This window comes from Lissotriton vulgaris, chromosome 4_1 (assembly GCF_964263255.1).
Source record: "Lissotriton vulgaris chromosome 4_1, aLisVul1.2, whole genome shotgun sequence".
NCBI classification, from domain to species: domain Eukaryota; kingdom Metazoa; phylum Chordata; class Amphibia; order Caudata; family Salamandridae; genus Lissotriton; species Lissotriton vulgaris.
The window spans coordinates 520917032-520934147 of record NC_141691.1 but is presented as its reverse complement, the minus strand read 5'-3'; the positions used below and the strand labels follow the sequence as shown (position 1 = coordinate 520934147).

Here is a 17116-nt window from a genome sequence, read left to right as displayed (position 1 = left end):
CCGAGTGGGAGAAAGTTAGGTGTCACACAGTGTGTTTGTTATAAGCAATTACTTTTAACCTCCTGCAAAAGCCTTTTAACTCTGCAATCACCTCTTCCTGGACAGCTGGTGCTACAGCAGCAAGCATAAAAAGGGAGTTGAAGAAAGTAAATCCTTGGGTCTCACCAGGGTGGCCGAGTGGTTAAGGCGTTAGACTTAAGATCCAATGGACGTTTGTCCGCATGGGTTCGAGCCCCATTCCTGGTATGGGTTTTCAGCAGGTTTGTAGGAACGTGCAGATGCTTTTGAAAAGCATTTTCCTCCGCCCTCCTCGGCCTCCCACTGCCCCTCCCCAACGGTCCCCATTCAAGCCTCAGGTGTGGAGTCTGCTGCTACTCTTCTACCAGCATGGATGCTTCCCAGAGCAATGAAGTGCCATCTACACAGAGCCCCTGCCTAGAGAAATACACCTCCTATGTCTTTTTCCACTATAGGGAGCAGGAGAAACTGATTGCTTCCTGGGCAACATGGGTCTGCCGCTAGAATTTGCAGATTTCTCCCCTTTTTTTGATTTACGCCTACAGGCTCTCCCTTCCCAGTGGAGCAGGATCTGCTGATGCAGGCCCGGCTGGCTCAAACGTGCAAAGGGTTCTCCACAGGCCTCTGGGAAAGAAATTGAGCAGAGTTTCCTGCCCCGCCTCCTCTCGCCTTCCGAACGGGCTTCCAAACGGGCAATGCCCTGACGGGTCCCCCACAACCTATCCTGCCCATGCCCACACCCCTGTATATGAGGGTGACCCATGTCCCTCACCCTCCATGCTCGAATGGAAGGCCTGTGTGTCCTGAGGGGAGCACCAGACAGGAATCTCTGAGGCCAGGCAGACACCTGCAGTACCTGTTAAGCTCCAAAGCCTGTACATTCCCAAGATGCAACAGGTCACTATGCAAATCAGGCAGCCCTTGCCACACCCTCCCCGCCTCTGGCCTCTGCCGCTTTCCGTACGTGCAGCTCAGCTTTTTCTTACCCAGAGGCAGACTTCCGTTTTAGCAAACAGGTGGGTTGGAGTGGGTCCAGGACGCCATTTGGAGACAAAGCCTGCGGCCCAGTCAAAGGAGGACTACCTGCCACAGGCCATGGGGTCAGAAGCCTACAAAAGGAAGCGCGCCTCGGAATACAGGATCTCACTTGCTCAAGAGCCTTGCCTCCCACCGTGGGAAGCAGCTCTAAAGGAACCTTGCGAAAATCATATTTTGAGCGATACTGCGTCATGCTAGGCAAATTGTGAGTCAGAAAAGCAACTTCATTTTGAGAAGCCCTGACCTACGGGAAGGAAAAGCTTTCAAGGTCAGAAGAGGGACTTTTCCCTGACTGGGAATCGAACCCAGGCCGCGGCGATGAGAGCGCTGAATCCTAACCACTAGACCACCAGGGAGCCCAGAGCTGTGCAGCAAAAGTTCATACACTGCTCTCCGAGTGACAAAGCTCATGGGGGCTGAAAACATATTTTATTCTACAGCAAATATGAATCGGAACTTAATCCTCATGATGCCACCAGACTGCCTGTCACTTCCAGGCACAGGCCATCCTCTCCCCCTTGCTACTGAACCGATGAATTCCTGCACAATCAGGATCCCCGGGAAAACACAAGAGGGACACCTAGTGGCTGCTGATGGCGCACAGACAGCTGGTACACCTTCTCTCACCTATCTCGTTATTCAGCTTGCTGGAAGAATACATTGCGCTTAAGCGATTCAAGAGTGCAAAGGAGAAGAGTGCTCCAAAGTAGATGTATGCATCACAGCAGGGTTTTCCAGCAATTTACCTTTCTGCTGAGCTGGTACTGCACTTCACGCCAACATAGAGCACCTGACTGGGTGGGGGACTGCGTGCGCACAAAGGTGGCTTAGGTCAATGGGGGCAAAGCAACCTGGGGCACAGGAGAACAAGCCCCATTCCTCCGCTTTCATCTATTGGGAGGGGTGCCTTTTGAAAGACCTTCTTTTAAAAAAGATACACAGACAAATTAAGCAATCTATGCTTTAGAGGGATCTTCCCTGACCGGGAATCGTACCCGGGCCGCGGCGGTGAAAGCGCCGAATCCTAGCCACTAGACCACCAGGGAGTAGATGCTCTAGTGTGCCTGCCTTGCTCACCCCCTTATTGTGACTAAGCTAACTCCAATATAAAAATTAGCGGTAAAGTCCGAGTGGGAGAAAGTTAGGTGTCACACAGTGTGTTTGTTATAAGCAATTACTTTTAACCTCCTGCAAAAGCCTTTTAACTCTGCAATCACCTCTTGCTGGACAGCTGGTGCTACAGCAGCAAGCATAAAAAGGGAGTTGAAGAAAGTAAATCCTTGGGTCTCACCAGGGTGGCCGAGTGGTTAAGGCGTTAGACTTAAGATCCAATGGACGTTTGTCCGCATGGGTTCGAGCCCCATTCCTGGTATGGGTTTTCAGCAGGTTTGTAGGAACGTGCAGATGCTTTTGAAAAGCATTTTCCTCCGCCCTCCTCGGCCTCCCACTGCCCCTCCCCAACGGTCCCCATTCAAGCCTCAGGTGTGGAGTCTGCTGCTACTCTTCTACCAGCATGGATGCTTCCCAGAGCAATGAAGTGCCATCTACACAGAGCCCCTGCCTAGAGAAATACACCTCCTATGTCTTTTTCCACTATAGGGAGCAGGAGAAACTGATTGCTTCCTGGGCAACATGGGTCTGCCGCTAGAATTTGCAGATTTCTCCCCTTTTTTTGATTTACGCCTACAGGCTCCCCCTTCCCAGTGGAGCAGGATCTGCTGATGCAGGCCCGGCTGGCTCAAACGTGCAAAGGGTTCTCCACAGGCCTCTGGGAAAGAAATTGAGCAGAGTTTCCTGCCCCGCCTCCTCTCGCCTTCCGAACGGGCAATGCCCTGACGGGTCCCCCACAACCTATCCTGCCCATGCCCACACCCCTGTATATGAGGGTGACCCATGTCCCTCACCCTCCATGCTCGAATGGAAGGCCTGTGTGTCCTGAGGGGAGCACCAGACAGGCATCTCTCAGGCCAGGCAGATACCTGCAGTACCTGTTAAGCTCCAAAGCCTGTACATTCCCAAGATGCAACAGGTCACTATGCAAATCAGGCAGCCCTTGCCACACCCTCCCCGCCTCTGGCCTCTGCCGCTTTCCGTACGTGCAGCTCAGCTTTTTCTTACCCAGAGGCAGACTTCCGTTTTAGCAAACAGGTGGGTTGGAGTGGGTCCAGGACGCCATTTGGAGACAAAGCCTGCGGCCCAGTCAAAGGAGGACTACCTGCCACAGGCCATGGGGTCAGAAGCCTACAAAAGGAAGCGCGCCTCGGAATACAGGATCTCACTTGCTCAAGAGCCTTGCCTCCCACCGTGGGAAGCAGCTCTAAAGGAACCTTGCGAAAATCATATTTTGAGCGATACTGCGTCATGCTAGGCAAATTGTGAGTCAGAAAAGCAACTTCATTTTGAGAAGCCCTGACCTACGGGAAGGAAAAGCTTTCAAGGTCAGAAGAGGGACTTTTCCCTGACTGGGAATCGAACCCAGGCCGCGGCGATGAGAGCGCTGAATCCTAACCACTAGACCACCAGGGAGCCCAGAGCTGTGCAGCAAAAGTTCATACACTGCTCTCCGAGTGACAAAGCTCATGGGGGCTGAAAACATATTTTATTCTACAGCAAATATGAATCGGAACTTAATCCTCATGATGCCACCAGACTGCCTGTCACTTCCAGGCACAGGCCATCCTCTCCCCCTTGCTACTGAACCGATGAATTCCTGCACAATCAGGATCCCCGGGAAAACACAAGAGGGACACCTAGTGGCTGCTGATGGCGCACAGACAGCTGGTACACCTTCTCTCACCTATCTCGTTATTCAGCTTGCTGGAAGAATACATTGCGCTTAAGCGATTCAAGAGTGCAAAGGAGAAGAGTGCTCCAAAGTAGATGTATGCATCACAGCAGGGTTTTCCAGCAATTTACCTTTCTGCTGAGCTGGTACTGCACTTCACGCCAACATAGAGCACCTGACTGGGTGGGGGACTGCGTGCGCACAAAGGTGGCTTAGGTCAATGGGGGCAAAGCAACCTGGGGCACAGGAGAACAAGCCCCATTCCTCCGCTTTCATCTATTGGGAGGGGTGCCTTTTGAAAGACCTTCTTTTAAAAAAGATACACAGACAAATTAAGCAATCTATGCTTTAGAGGGATCTTCCCTGACCGGGAATCGTACCCGGGCCGCGGCGGTGAAAGCGCCGAATCCTAGCCACTAGACCACCAGGGAGTAGATGCTCTAGTGTGCCTGCCTTGCTCACCCCCTTATTGTGACTAAGCTAACTCCAATATAAAAATTAGCGGTAAAGTCCGAGTGGGAGAAAGTTAGGTGTCACACAGTGTGTTTGTTATAAGCAATTACTTTTAACCTCCTGCAAAAGCCTTTTAACTCTGCAATCACCTCTTGCTGGACAGCTGGTGCTACAGCAGCAAGCATAAAAAGGGAGTTGAAGAAAGTAAATCCTTGGGTCTCACCAGGGTGGCCGAGTGGTTAAGGCGTTAGACTTAAGATCCAATGGACGTTTGTCCGCATGGGTTCGAGCCCCATTCCTGGTATGGGTTTTCAGCAGGTTTGTAGGAACGTGCAGATGCTTTTGAAAAGCATTTTCCTCCGCCCTCCTCGGCCTCCCACTGCCCCTCCCCAACGGTCCCCATTCAAGCCTCAGGTGTGGAGTCTGCTGCTACTCTTCTACCAGCATGGATGCTTCCCAGAGCAATGAAGTGCCATCTACACAGAGCCCCTGCCTAGAGAAATACACCTCCTATGTCTTTTTCCACTATAGGGAGCAGGAGAAACTGATTGCTTCCTGGGCAACATGGGTCTGCCGCTAGAATTTGCAGATTTCTCCCCTTTTTTTGATTTACGCCTACAGGCTCCCCCTTCCCAGTGGAGCAGGATCTGCTGATGCAGGCCCGGCTGGCTCAAACGTGCAAAGGGTTCTCCACAGGCCTCTGGGAAAGAAATTGAGCAGAGTTTCCTGCCCCGCCTCCTCTCGCCTTCCGAACGGGCAATGCCCTGACGGGTCCCCCACAACCTATCCTGCCCATGCCCACACCCCTGTATATGAGGGTGACCCATGTCCCTCACCCTCCATGCTCGAATGGAAGGCCTGTGTGTCCTGAGGGGAGCACCAGACAGGCATCTCTCAGGCCAGGCAGATACCTGCAGTACCTGTTAAGCTCCAAAGCCTGTACATTCCCAAGATGCAACAGGTCACTATGCAAATCAGGCAGCCCTTGCCACACCCTCCCCGCCTCTGGCCTCTGCCGCTTTCCGTACGTGCAGCTCAGCTTTTTCTTACCCAGAGGCAGACTTCCGTTTTAGCAAACAGGTGGGTTGCAGTGGGTCCAGGACGCCATTTGGAGACAAAGCCTGCGGCCCAGTCAAAGGAGGACTACCTGCCACAGGCCATGGGGTCAGAAGCCTACAAAAGGAAGCGCGCCTCGGAATACAGGATCTCACTTGCTCAAGAGCCTTGCCTCCCACCATGGGAAGCAGCTCTAAAGGAACCTTGCGAAAATCATATTTTGAGCGATACTGCGTCATGCTAGGCAAATTGTGAGTCAGAAAAGCAACTTCATTTTGAGAAGCCCTGACCTACGGAAAGGAAAAGCTTTCAAGGTCAGAAGAGGGACTTTTCCCTGACCGGGAATCGAACCCGGGCCGCGGCGGTGAGAGCGCCGAATCCTAACCACTAGACCACCAGGGAGCCCAGAGCTGTGCAGCAAAAGTTCATACACTGCTCTCCGAGTGACAAAGCTCATGGGGGCTGAAAACATATTTTATTCTACAGCAAATATGAATCGGAACTTAATCCTCATGATGCCACCAGACTGCCTGTCACTTCCAGGCACAGGCCATCCTCTCCCCCTTGCTACTGAACCGATGAATTCCTGCACAATCAGGATCCCCGGGAAAACACAAGAGGGACACCTAGTGGCTGCTGATGGCGCACAGACAGCTGGTACACCTTCTCTCACCTATCTCGTTATTCAGCTTGCTGGAAGAATACATTGCGCTTAAGCGATTCAAGAGTGCAAAGGAGAAGAGTGCTCCAAAGTAGATGTATGCATCACAGCAGGGTTTTCCAGCAATTTACCTTTCTGTTGAGCTGGTACTGCACTTCACGCCAACATAGAGCACCTGACTGGGTGGGGGACTGCGTGCGCACAAAGGTGGCTTAGGTCAATGGGGGTAAAGCAACCTGGGGCACAGGAGAACAAGCCCCATTCCTCCGCTTTCATCTATTGGGAGGGGTGCCTTTTTAAAGACCTTCTTTTAAAAAAGATACACAGACAAATTAAGCAATCTGTGCTTTAGAGGGATCTTCCCTGACCGGGAATCGAACCCGGGCCGCGGCGGTGAAAGCGCCGAATCCTAGCCACTAGACCACCAGGGAGTAGATGCTCTAGTGTGCCTGCCTTGCTCACCCCCTTATTGTGACTAAGCTAACTCCAATATAAAAATTAACGGTAACGTCCGAGTGGGAGAAAGTTAGGTGTCACACAGTGTGTTTGTTATAAGCAATTACTTTTAACCTCCTGCAAAAGCCTTTTAACTCTGCAATCACCTCTTCCTGGACAGCTGGTGCTACAGCAGCAAGCATAAAAAGGGAGTTGAAGAAAGTAAATCCTTGGGTCTCACCAGGGTGGCCGAGTGGTTAAGGCGTTAGACTTAAGATCCAATGGACGTTTGTCCGCATGGGTTCGAGCCCCATTCCTGGTATGGGTTTTCAGCAGGTTTGTAGGAACGTGCAGATGCTTTTGAAAAGCATTTTCCTCCGCCCTCCTCGGCCTCCCACTGCCCCTCCCCAACGGTCCCCATTCAAGCCTCAGGTGTGGAGTCTGCTGCTACTCTTCTACCAGCATGGATGCTTCCCAGAGCAATGAAGTGCCATCTACACAGAGCCCCTGCCTAGAGAAATACACCTCCTATGTCTTTTTCCACTATAGGGAGCAGGAGAAACTGATTGCTTCCTGGGCAACATGGGTCTGCCGCTAGAATTTGCAGATTTCTCCCCTTTTTTTGATTTACGCCTACAGGCTCTCCCTTCCCAGTGGAGCAGGATCTGCTGATGCAGGCCCGGCTGGCTCAAACGTGCAAAGGGTTCTCCACAGGCCTCTGGGAAAGAAATTGAGCAGAGTTTCCTGCCCCGCCTCCTCTCGCCTTCCGAACGGGCTTCCAAACGGGCAATGCCCTGACGGGTCCCCCACAACCTATCCTGCCCATGCCCACACCCCTGTATATGAGGGTGACCCATGTCCCTCACCCTCCATGCTCGAATGGAAGGCCTGTGTGTCCTGAGGGGAGCACCAGACAGGAATCTCTGAGGCCAGGCAGACACCTGCAGTACCTGTTAAGCTCCAAAGCCTGTACATTCCCAAGATGCAACAGGTCACTATGCAAATCAGGCAGCCCTTGCCACACCCTCCCCGCCTCTGGCCTCTGCCGCTTTCCGTACGTGCAGCTCAGCTTTTTCTTACCCAGAGGCAGACTTCCGTTTTAGCAAACAGGTGGGTTGGAGTGGGTTCAGGACGCCATTTGGAGACAAAGCCTGCGGCCCAGTCAAAGGAGGACTACCTGCCACAGGCCATGGGGTCAGAAGCCTACAAAAGGAAGCGCGCCTCGGAATACAGGATCTCACTTGCTCAAGAGCCTTGCCTCCCACCGTGGGAAGCAGCTCTAAAGGAACCTTGCGAAAATCATATTTTGAGCGATACTGCGTCATGCTAGGCAAATTGTGAGTCAGAAAAGCAACTTCATTTTGAGAAGCCCTGACCTACGGGAAGGAAAAGCTTTCAAGGTCAGAAGAGGGACTTTTCCCTGACTGGGAATCGAACCCAGGCCGCTTGATGAGAGCGCTGAATCCTAACCACTAGACCACCAGGGAGCCCAGAGCTGTGCAGCAAAAGTTCATACACTGCTCTCCGAGTGACAAAGCTCATGGGGGCTGAAAACATATTTTATTCTACAGCAAATATGAATCGGAACTTAATCCTCATGATGCCACCAGACTGCCTGTCACTTCCAGGCACAGGCCATCCTCTCCCCCTTGCTACTGAACCGATGAATTCCTGCACAATCAGGATCCCCGGGAAAACACAAGAGGGACACCTAGTGGCTGCTGATGGCGCACAGACAGCTGGTACACCTTCTCTCACCTATCTCGTTATTCAGCTTGCTGGAAGAATACATTGCGCTTAAGCGATTCAAGAGTGCAAAGGAGAAGAGTGCTCCAAAGTAGATGTATGCATCACAGCAGGGTTTTCCAGCAATTTACCTTTCTGCTGAGCTGGTACTGCACTTCACGCCAACATAGAGCACCTGACTGGGTGGGGGACTGCGTGCGCACAAATGTGGCTTAGGTCAATGGGGGCAAAGCAACCTGGGGCACAGGAGAACAAGCCCCATTCCTCCGCTTTCATCTATTGGGAGGGGTGCCTTTTTAAAGACCTTCTTTTAAAAAAGATACACAGACAAATTAAGCAATCTATGCTTTAGAGGGATCTTCCCTGACCGGGAATCGTACCCGGGCCGCGGCGGTGAAAGCGCCGAATCCTAGCCACTAGACCACCAGGGAGTAGATGCTCTAGTGTGCCTGCCTTGCTCACCCCCTTATTGTGACTAAGCTAACTCCAATATAAAAATTAGCGGTAAAGTCCGAGTGGGAGAAAGTTAGGTGTCACACAGTGTGCTTGTTATAAGCAATTACTTTTAACCTCCTGCAAAAGCCTTTTAACTCTGCAATCACCTCTTGCTGGACAGCTGGTGCTACAGCAGCAAGCATAAAAAGGGAGTTGAAGAAATTAAATCCTTGGGTCTCACCAGGGTGGCCGAGTGGTTAAGGCGTTGGACTTAAGATCCAATGGACGTTTGTCCGCATGGGTTCGAGCCCCATTCCTGGTATGGGTTTTCAGCAGGTTTGTAGGAACGTGCAGATGCTTTTGAAAAGCATTTTCCTCCGCCCTCCTCGGCCTCCCACTGCCCCTCCCCAACGGTCCCCATTCAAGCTTCAGGTGTGGAGTCTGCTGCTACTCTTCTACCAGCACGTATGCTTCCCAGAGCAATGAAGTGCCATCTACACAGAGCCCCTGCCTAGAGAAATACACCTCCTATGTCTTTTTCCACTATAGGGAGCAGGAGAAACTGATTGCTTCCTGGGCAACATGGGTCTGCCGCTAGAATTTGCAGATTTCTCCCCTTTTTTTGATTTACGCCTACAGGCTCTCCCTTCCCAGTGGAGCAGGATCTGCTGATGCAGGCCCGGCTGGCTCAAACGTGCAAAGGGTTCTCCACAGGCCTCTGGGAAAGAAATTGAGCAGAGTTTCCTGCCCCGCCTCCTCTCGCCTTCCGAACGGGCAATGCCCTGACGGGTCCCCCACAACCTATCCTGCCCATGCCCACACCCCTGTATATGAGGGTGACCCATGTCCCTCACCCTCCATGCTCGAATGGAAGGCCTGTGTGTCCTGAGGGGAGCACCAGACAGGCATCTCTCAGGCCAGGCAGACACCTGCAGTACCTGTTAAGCTCCAAAGCCTGTACATTCCCAAGATGCAACAGGTCACTATGCAAATCAGGCAGCCCTTGCCACACCCTCCCCGCCTCTGGCCTCTGCCGCTTTCCGTACGTGCAGCTCAGCTTTTTCTTACCCAGAGGCAGACTTCCGTTTTAGCAAACAGGTGGGTTGCAGTGGGTCCAGGACGCCATTTGGAGACAAAGCCTGCAGCCCAGCCAAAGGAGGACTACCTGCCACAGGCCATGGGGTCAGAAGCCTACAAAAGGAAGCGCGCCTCGGAATACAGGATCTCACTTGCTCAAGAGCCTTGCCTCCCACCATGGGAAGCAGCTCTAAAGGAACCTTGCGAAAATCATATTTTGAGCGATACTGCGTCATGCTAGGCAAATTGTGAGTCAGAAAAGCAACTTCATTTTGAGAAGCCCTGACCTACGGGAAGGAAAAGCTTTCAAGGTCAGAAGAGGGACTTTTCCCTGACCGGGAATCGAACCTGGGCCGCGGCAGTGAAAGCGCCGAATCCTAGCCACTAGACCACCAGGGAGTAGATGCTCTAGTGTGCCTGCCTTGCTCACCCCCTTATTGTGACTAAGCTAACTCCAATATAAAAATTAACGGTAAGGTCCGAGTGGGAGAAAGTTAGGTGTCACACAGTGTGTTTGTTATAAGCAATTACTTTTAACCTCCTGCAAAAGCCTTTTAACTCTGCAATCACCTCTTGCTGGACAGCTGGTGCTACAGCAGCAAGCATAAAAAGGGAGTTGAAGAAAGTAAATCCTTGGGTCTCACCAGGGTGGCCGAGTGGTTAAGGCGTTGGACTTAAGATCCAATGGACGTTTGTCCGCATGGGTTCGAGCCTCATTCCTGGTATGGGTTTTCAGCAGGTTTGTAGGAACGTGCAGATGCTTTTGAAAAGCATTTTCCTCCGCCCTCCTCGGCCTCCCACTGCCCCTCCCCAACGGTCCCCATTCAAGCCTCAGGTGTGGAGTCTGCTGCTACTCTTCTACCAGCATGGATGCTTCCCAGAGCAATGAAGTGCCATCTACACAGAGCCCCTGCCTAGAGAAATACACCTCCTATGTCTTTTTCCACTATAGGGAGCAGGAGAAACTGATTGCTTCCTGGGCAACATGGGTCTGCCGCTAGAATTTGCAGATTTCTCCCCTTTTTTTGATTTACGCCTACAGGCTCTCCCTTCCCAGTGGAGCAGGATCTGCTGATGCAGGCCCGGCTGGCTCAAACGTGCAAAGGGTTCTCCACAGGCCTCTGGGAAAGAAATTGAGCAGAGTTTCCTGCCCCGCCTCCTCTCGCCTTCCGAACGGGCTTCCAAACGGGCAATGCCCTGACGGGTCCCCCACAACCTATCCTGCCCATGCCCACACCCCTGTATATGAGGGTGACCCATGTCCCTCACCCTCCATGCTCGAATGGAAGGCCTGTGTGTCCTGAGGGGAGCACCAGACAGGCATCTCTCAGGCCAGGCAGACACCTGCAGTACCTGTTAAGCTCCAAAGCCTGTACATTCCCAAGATGCAACAGGTCACTATGCAAATCAGGCAGCCCTTGCCACACCCTCCCCGCCTCTGGCCTCTGCCGCTTTCCGTACGTGCAGCTCAGCTTTTTCTTACCCAGAGGCAGACTTCCGTTTTAGCAAACAGGTGGGTTGGAGTGGGTCCAGGACGCCATTTGGAGACAAAGCCTGCGGCCCAGTCAAAGGAGGACTACCTGCCACAGGCCATGGGGTCAGAAGCCTACAAAAGGAAGCGCGCCTCGGAATACAGGATCTCACTTGCTCAAGAGCCTTGCCTCCCACCGTGGGAAGCAGCTCTAAAGGAACCTTGCGAAAATCATATTTTGAGCGATACTGCGTCATGCTAGGCAAATTGTGAGTCAGAAAAGCAACTTCATTTTGAGAAGCCCTGACCTACGGGAAGGAAAAGCTTTCAAGGTCAGAAGAGGGACTTTTCCCTGACTGGGAATCGAACCCAGGCCGCGGTGATGAGAGCGCTGAATCCTAACCACTAGACCACCAGGGAGCCCAGAGCTGTGCAGCAAAAGTTCATACACTGCTCTCCGAGTGACAAAGCTCATGGGGGCTGAAAACATATTTTATTCTACAGCAAATATGAATCGGAACTTAATCCTCATGATGCCACCAGACTGCCTGTCACTTCCAGGCACAGGCCATCCTCTCCCCCTTGCTACTGAACCGATGAATTCCTGCACAATCAGGATCCCCGGGAAAACACAAGAGGGACACCTAGTGGCTGCTGATGGCGCACAGACAGCTGGTACACCTTCTCTCACCTATCTCGTTATTCAGCTTGCTGGAAGAATACATTGCGCTTAAGCGATTCAAGAGTGCAAAGGAGAAGAGTGCTCCAAAGTAGATGTATGCATCACAGCAGGGTTTTCCAGCAATTTACCTTTCTGCTGAGCTGGTACTGCACTTCACGCCAACATAGAGCACCTGACTGGGTGGGGGACTGCGTGCGCACAAAGGTGGCTTAGGTCAATGGGGGCAAAGCAACCTGGGGCACAGGAGAACAAGCCCCATTCCTCCGCTTTCATCTATTGGGAGGGGTGCCTTTTGAAAGACCTTCTTTTAAAAAAGATACACAGACAAATTAAGCAATCTATGCTTTAGAGGGATCTTCCCTGACCGGGAATCGTACCCGGGCCGCGGCGGTGAAAGCGCCGAATCCTAGCCACTAGACCACCAGGGAGTAGATGCTCTAGTGTGCCTGCCTTGCTCACCCCCTTATTGTGACTAAGCTAACTCCAATATAAAAATTAGCGGTAAAGTCCGAGTGGGAGAAAGTTAGGTGTCACACAGTGTGTTTGTTATAAGCAATTACTTTTAACCTCCTGCAAAAGCCTTTTAACTCTGCAATCACCTCTTGCTGGACAGCTGGTGCTACAGCAGCAAGCATAAAAAGGGAGTTGAAGAAAGTAAATCCTTGGGTCTCACCAGGGTGGCCGAGTGGTTAAGGCGTTAGACTTAAGATCCAATGGACGTTTGTCCGCATGGGTTCGAGCCCCATTCCTGGTATGGGTTTTCAGCAGGTTTGTAGGAACGTGCAGATGCTTTTGAAAAGCATTTTCCTCCGCCCTCCTCGGCCTCCCACTGCCCCTCCCCAACGGTCCCCATTCAAGCCTCAGGTGTGGAGTCTGCTGCTACTCTTCTACCAGCATGGATGCTTCCCAGAGCAATGAAGTGCCATCTACACAGAGCCCCTGCCTAGAGAAATACACCTCCTATGTCTTTTTCCACTATAGGGAGCAGGAGAAACTGATTGCTTCCTGGGCAACATGGGTCTGCCGCTAGAATTTGCAGATTTCTCCCCTTTTTTTGATTTACGCCTACAGGCTCCCCCTTCCCAGTGGAGCAGGATCTGCTGATGCAGGCCCGGCTGGCTCAAACGTGCAAAGGGTTCTCCACAGGCCTCTGGGAAAGAAATTGAGCAGAGTTTCCTGCCCCGCCTCCTCTCGCCTTCCGAACGGGCAATGCCCTGACGGGTCCCCCACAACCTATCCTGCCCATGCCCACACCCCTGTATATGAGGGTGACCCATGTCCCTCACCCTCCATGCTCGAATGGAAGGCCTGTGTGTCCTGAGGGGAGCACCAGACAGGCATCTCTCAGGCCAGGCAGATACCTGCAGTACCTGTTAAGCTCCAAAGCCTGTACATTCCCAAGATGCAACAGGTCACTATGCAAATCAGGCAGCCCTTGCCACACCCTCCCCGCCTCTGGCCTCTGCCGCTTTCCGTACGTGCAGCTCAGCTTTTTCTTACCCAGAGGCAGACTTCCGTTTTAGCAAACAGGTGGGTTGCAGTGGGTCCAGGACGCCATTTGGAGACAAAGCCTGCGGCCCAGTCAAAGGAGGACTACCTGCCACAGGCCATGGGGTCAGAAGCCTACAAAAGGAAGCGCGCCTCGGAATACAGGATCTCACTTGCTCAAGAGCCTTGCCTCCCACCATGGGAAGCAGCTCTAAAGGAACCTTGCGAAAATCATATTTTGAGCGATACTGCGTCATGCTAGGCAAATTGTGAGTCAGAAAAGCAACTTCATTTTGAGAAGCCCTGACCTACGGAAAGGAAAAGCTTTCAAGGTCAGAAGAGGGACTTTTCCCTGACCGGGAATCGAACCCGGGCCGCGGCGGTGAGAGCGCCGAATCCTAACCACTAGACCACCAGGGAGCCCAGAGCTGTGCAGCAAAAGTTCATACACTGCTCTCCGAGTGACAAAGCTCATGGGGGCTGAAAACATATTTTATTCTACAGCAAATATGAATCGGAACTTAATCCTCATGATGCCACCAGACTGCCTGTCACTTCCAGGCACAGGCCATCCTCTCCCCCTTGCTACTGAACCGATGAATTCCTGCACAATCAGGATCCCCGGGAAAACACAAGAGGGACACCTAGTGGCTGCTGATGGCGCACAGACAGCTGGTACACCTTCTCTCACCTATCTCGTTATTCAGCTTGCTGGAAGAATACATTGCGCTTAAGCGATTCAAGAGTGCAAAGGAGAAGAGTGCTCCAAAGTAGATGTATGCATCACAGCAGGGTTTTCCAGCAATTTACCTTTCTGTTGAGCTGGTACTGCACTTCACGCCAACATAGAGCACCTGACTGGGTGGGGGACTGCGTGCGCACAAAGGTGGCTTAGGTCAATGGGGGTAAAGCAACCTGGGGCACAGGAGAACAAGCCCCATTCCTCCGCTTTCATCTATTGGGAGGGGTGCCTTTTTAAAGACCTTCTTTTAAAAAAGATACACAGACAAATTAAGCAATCTGTGCTTTAGAGGGATCTTCCCTGACCGGGAATCGAACCCGGGCCGCGGCGGTGAAAGCGCCGAATCCTAGCCACTAGACCACCAGGGAGTAGATGCTCTAGTGTGCCTGCCTTGCTCACCCCCTTATTGTGACTAAGCTAACTCCAATATAAAAATTAACGGTAACGTCCGAGTGGGAGAAAGTTAGGTGTCACACAGTGTGTTTGTTATAAGCAATTACTTTTAACCTCCTGCAAAAGCCTTTTAACTCTGCAATCACCTCTTCCTGGACAGCTGGTGCTACAGCAGCAAGCATAAAAAGGGAGTTGAAGAAAGTAAATCCTTGGGTCTCACCAGGGTGGCCGAGTGGTTAAGGCGTTAGACTTAAGATCCAATGGACGTTTGTCCGCATGGGTTCGAGCCCCATTCCTGGTATGGGTTTTCAGCAGGTTTGTAGGAACGTGCAGATGCTTTTGAAAAGCATTTTCCTCCGCCCTCCTCGGCCTCCCACTGCCCCTCCCCAACGGTCCCCATTCAAGCCTCAGGTGTGGAGTCTGCTGCTACTCTTCTACCAGCATGGATGCTTCCCAGAGCAATGAAGTGCCATCTACACAGAGCCCCTGCCTAGAGAAATACACCTCCTATGTCTTTTTCCACTATAGGGAGCAGGAGAAACTGATTGCTTCCTGGGCAACATGGGTCTGCCGCTAGAATTTGCAGATTTCTCCCCTTTTTTTGATTTACGCCTACAGGCTCTCCCTTCCCAGTGGAGCAGGATCTGCTGATGCAGGCCCGGCTGGCTCAAACGTGCAAAGGGTTCTCCACAGGCCTCTGGGAAAGAAATTGAGCAGAGTTTCCTGCCCCGCCTCCTCTCGCCTTCCGAACGGGCTTCCAAACGGGCAATGCCCTGACGGGTCCCCCACAACCTATCCTGCCCATGCCCACACCCCTGTATATGAGGGTGACCCATGTCCCTCACCCTCCATGCTCGAATGGAAGGCCTGTGTGTCCTGAGGGGAGCACCAGACAGGAATCTCTGAGGCCAGGCAGACACCTGCAGTACCTGTTAAGCTCCAAAGCCTGTACATTCCCAAGATGCAACAGGTCACTATGCAAATCAGGCAGCCCTTGCCACACCCTCCCCGCCTCTGGCCTCTGCCGCTTTCCGTACGTGCAGCTCAGCTTTTTCTTACCCAGAGGCAGACTTCCGTTTTAGCAAACAGGTGGGTTGGAGTGGGTTCAGGACGCCATTTGGAGACAAAGCCTGCGGCCCAGTCAAAGGAGGACTACCTGCCACAGGCCATGGGGTCAGAAGCCTACAAAAGGAAGCGCGCCTCGGAATACAGGATCTCACTTGCTCAAGAGCCTTGCCTCCCACCGTGGGAAGCAGCTCTAAAGGAACCTTGCGAAAATCATATTTTGAGCGATACTGCGTCATGCTAGGCAAATTGTGAGTCAGAAAAGCAACTTCATTTTGAGAAGCCCTGACCTACGGGAAGGAAAAGCTTTCAAGGTCAGAAGAGGGACTTTTCCCTGACTGGGAATCGAACCCAGGCCGCTTGATGAGAGCGCTGAATCCTAACCACTAGACCACCAGGGAGCCCAGAGCTGTGCAGCAAAAGTTCATACACTGCTCTCCGAGTGACAAAGCTCATGGGGGCTGAAAACATATTTTATTCTACAGCAAATATGAATCGGAACTTAATCCTCATGATGCCACCAGACTGCCTGTCACTTCCAGGCACAGGCCATCCTCTCCCCCTTGCTACTGAACCGATGAATTCCTGCACAATCAGGATCCCCGGGAAAACACAAGAGGGACACCTAGTGGCTGCTGATGGCGCACAGACAGCTGGTACACCTTCTCTCACCTATCTCGTTATTCAGCTTGCTGGAAGAATACATTGCGCTTAAGCGATTCAAGAGTGCAAAGGAGAAGAGTGCTCCAAAGTAGATGTATGCATCACAGCAGGGTTTTCCAGCAATTTACCTTTCTGCTGAGCTGGTACTGCACTTCACGCCAACATAGAGCACCTGACTGGGTGGGGGACTGCGTGCGCACAAAGGTGGCTTAGGTCAATGGGGGCAAAGCAACCTGGGGCACAGGAGAACAAGCCCCATTCCTCCGCTTTCATCTATTGGGAGGGGTGCCTTTTTAAAGACCTTCTTTTAAAAAAGATACACAGACAAATTAAGCAATCTATGCTTTAGAGGGATCTTCCCTGACCGGGAATCGTACCCGGGCCGCGGCGGTGAAAGCGCCGAATCCTAGCCACTAGACCACCAGGGAGTAGATGCTCTAGTGTGCCTGCCTTGCTCACCCCCTTATTGTGACTAAGCTAACTCCAATATAAAAATTAGCGGTAAAGTCCGAGTGGGAGAAAGTTAGGTGTCACACAGTGTGCTTGTTATAAGCAATTACTTTTAACCTCCTGCAAAAGCCTTTTAACTCTGCAATCACCTCTTGCTGGACAGCTGGTGCTACAGCAGCAAGCATAAAAAGGGAGTTGAAGAAATTAAATCCTTGGGTCTCACCAGGGTGGCCGAGTGGTTAAGGCGTTGGACTTAAGATCCAATGGACGTTTGTCCGCATGGGTTCGAGCCCCATTCCTGGTATGGGTTTTCAGCAGGTTTGTAGGAACGTGCAGATGCTTTTGAAAAGCATTTTCCTCCGCCCTCCTCGGCCTCCCACTGCCCCTCCCCAACGGTCCCCATTCAAGCTTCAGGTGTGGAGTCTGCTGCTACTCTTCTACCAGCACGTATGCTTCCC

At 52.1% G+C, this 17116-nt stretch overlaps 22 non-coding genes across 22 annotated transcripts; 9 read left to right on the top strand and 13 right to left on the bottom strand.

Moving 5' to 3' along the window:
• Positions 1-163: 163 nt before the first annotated feature.
• TRNAL-UAA (transfer RNA leucine (anticodon UAA)) lies at positions 164-246 on the top strand. Its single transcript has one exon. It is a non-coding gene; the product is annotated as a tRNA-Leu (tRNA).
• A 1094-nt stretch (positions 247-1340) lies between these two features.
• On the bottom strand, positions 1341-1412 carry TRNAE-CUC (transfer RNA glutamic acid (anticodon CUC)). Its single transcript has one exon. It is a non-coding gene; the product is annotated as a tRNA-Glu (tRNA).
• Positions 1413-2030: 618 nt separating this feature from the next.
• On the bottom strand, positions 2031-2102 carry TRNAE-UUC (transfer RNA glutamic acid (anticodon UUC)). Its single transcript has one exon. It is a non-coding gene; the product is annotated as a tRNA-Glu (tRNA).
• Positions 2103-2345: 243 nt separating this feature from the next.
• TRNAL-UAA (transfer RNA leucine (anticodon UAA)) lies at positions 2346-2428 on the top strand. Its single transcript has one exon. It is a non-coding gene; the product is annotated as a tRNA-Leu (tRNA).
• Positions 2429-3510: 1082 nt separating this feature from the next.
• Positions 3511-3582, bottom strand: TRNAE-CUC (transfer RNA glutamic acid (anticodon CUC)). Its single transcript has one exon. It is a non-coding gene; the product is annotated as a tRNA-Glu (tRNA).
• Positions 3583-4200: 618 nt separating this feature from the next.
• TRNAE-UUC (transfer RNA glutamic acid (anticodon UUC)) lies at positions 4201-4272 on the bottom strand. The gene has a single exon. It is a non-coding gene; the product is annotated as a tRNA-Glu (tRNA).
• A 243-nt stretch (positions 4273-4515) lies between these two features.
• On the top strand, positions 4516-4598 carry TRNAL-UAA (transfer RNA leucine (anticodon UAA)). Its single transcript has one exon. It is a non-coding gene; the product is annotated as a tRNA-Leu (tRNA).
• A 1082-nt stretch (positions 4599-5680) lies between these two features.
• TRNAE-CUC (transfer RNA glutamic acid (anticodon CUC)) lies at positions 5681-5752 on the bottom strand. The gene has a single exon. It is a non-coding gene; the product is annotated as a tRNA-Glu (tRNA).
• A 618-nt stretch (positions 5753-6370) lies between these two features.
• TRNAE-UUC (transfer RNA glutamic acid (anticodon UUC)) lies at positions 6371-6442 on the bottom strand. The gene has a single exon. It is a non-coding gene; the product is annotated as a tRNA-Glu (tRNA).
• Positions 6443-6685: 243 nt separating this feature from the next.
• TRNAL-UAA (transfer RNA leucine (anticodon UAA)) lies at positions 6686-6768 on the top strand. The gene has a single exon. It is a non-coding gene; the product is annotated as a tRNA-Leu (tRNA).
• Positions 6769-8551: 1783 nt separating this feature from the next.
• Positions 8552-8623, bottom strand: TRNAE-UUC (transfer RNA glutamic acid (anticodon UUC)). The gene has a single exon. It is a non-coding gene; the product is annotated as a tRNA-Glu (tRNA).
• Positions 8624-8866: 243 nt separating this feature from the next.
• Positions 8867-8949, top strand: TRNAL-UAA (transfer RNA leucine (anticodon UAA)). The gene has a single exon. It is a non-coding gene; the product is annotated as a tRNA-Leu (tRNA).
• Positions 8950-10031: 1082 nt separating this feature from the next.
• TRNAE-UUC (transfer RNA glutamic acid (anticodon UUC)) lies at positions 10032-10103 on the bottom strand. The gene has a single exon. It is a non-coding gene; the product is annotated as a tRNA-Glu (tRNA).
• Positions 10104-10346: 243 nt separating this feature from the next.
• On the top strand, positions 10347-10429 carry TRNAL-UAA (transfer RNA leucine (anticodon UAA)). Its single transcript has one exon. It is a non-coding gene; the product is annotated as a tRNA-Leu (tRNA).
• Positions 10430-11523: 1094 nt separating this feature from the next.
• TRNAE-CUC (transfer RNA glutamic acid (anticodon CUC)) lies at positions 11524-11595 on the bottom strand. Its single transcript has one exon. It is a non-coding gene; the product is annotated as a tRNA-Glu (tRNA).
• Positions 11596-12213: 618 nt separating this feature from the next.
• TRNAE-UUC (transfer RNA glutamic acid (anticodon UUC)) lies at positions 12214-12285 on the bottom strand. Its single transcript has one exon. It is a non-coding gene; the product is annotated as a tRNA-Glu (tRNA).
• Positions 12286-12528: 243 nt separating this feature from the next.
• On the top strand, positions 12529-12611 carry TRNAL-UAA (transfer RNA leucine (anticodon UAA)). The gene has a single exon. It is a non-coding gene; the product is annotated as a tRNA-Leu (tRNA).
• Positions 12612-13693: 1082 nt separating this feature from the next.
• On the bottom strand, positions 13694-13765 carry TRNAE-CUC (transfer RNA glutamic acid (anticodon CUC)). Its single transcript has one exon. It is a non-coding gene; the product is annotated as a tRNA-Glu (tRNA).
• A 618-nt stretch (positions 13766-14383) lies between these two features.
• TRNAE-UUC (transfer RNA glutamic acid (anticodon UUC)) lies at positions 14384-14455 on the bottom strand. Its single transcript has one exon. It is a non-coding gene; the product is annotated as a tRNA-Glu (tRNA).
• A 243-nt stretch (positions 14456-14698) lies between these two features.
• Positions 14699-14781, top strand: TRNAL-UAA (transfer RNA leucine (anticodon UAA)). Its single transcript has one exon. It is a non-coding gene; the product is annotated as a tRNA-Leu (tRNA).
• Positions 14782-16564: 1783 nt separating this feature from the next.
• On the bottom strand, positions 16565-16636 carry TRNAE-UUC (transfer RNA glutamic acid (anticodon UUC)). The gene has a single exon. It is a non-coding gene; the product is annotated as a tRNA-Glu (tRNA).
• Positions 16637-16879: 243 nt separating this feature from the next.
• On the top strand, positions 16880-16962 carry TRNAL-UAA (transfer RNA leucine (anticodon UAA)). The gene has a single exon. It is a non-coding gene; the product is annotated as a tRNA-Leu (tRNA).
• Positions 16963-17116: the final 154 nt, after the last annotated feature.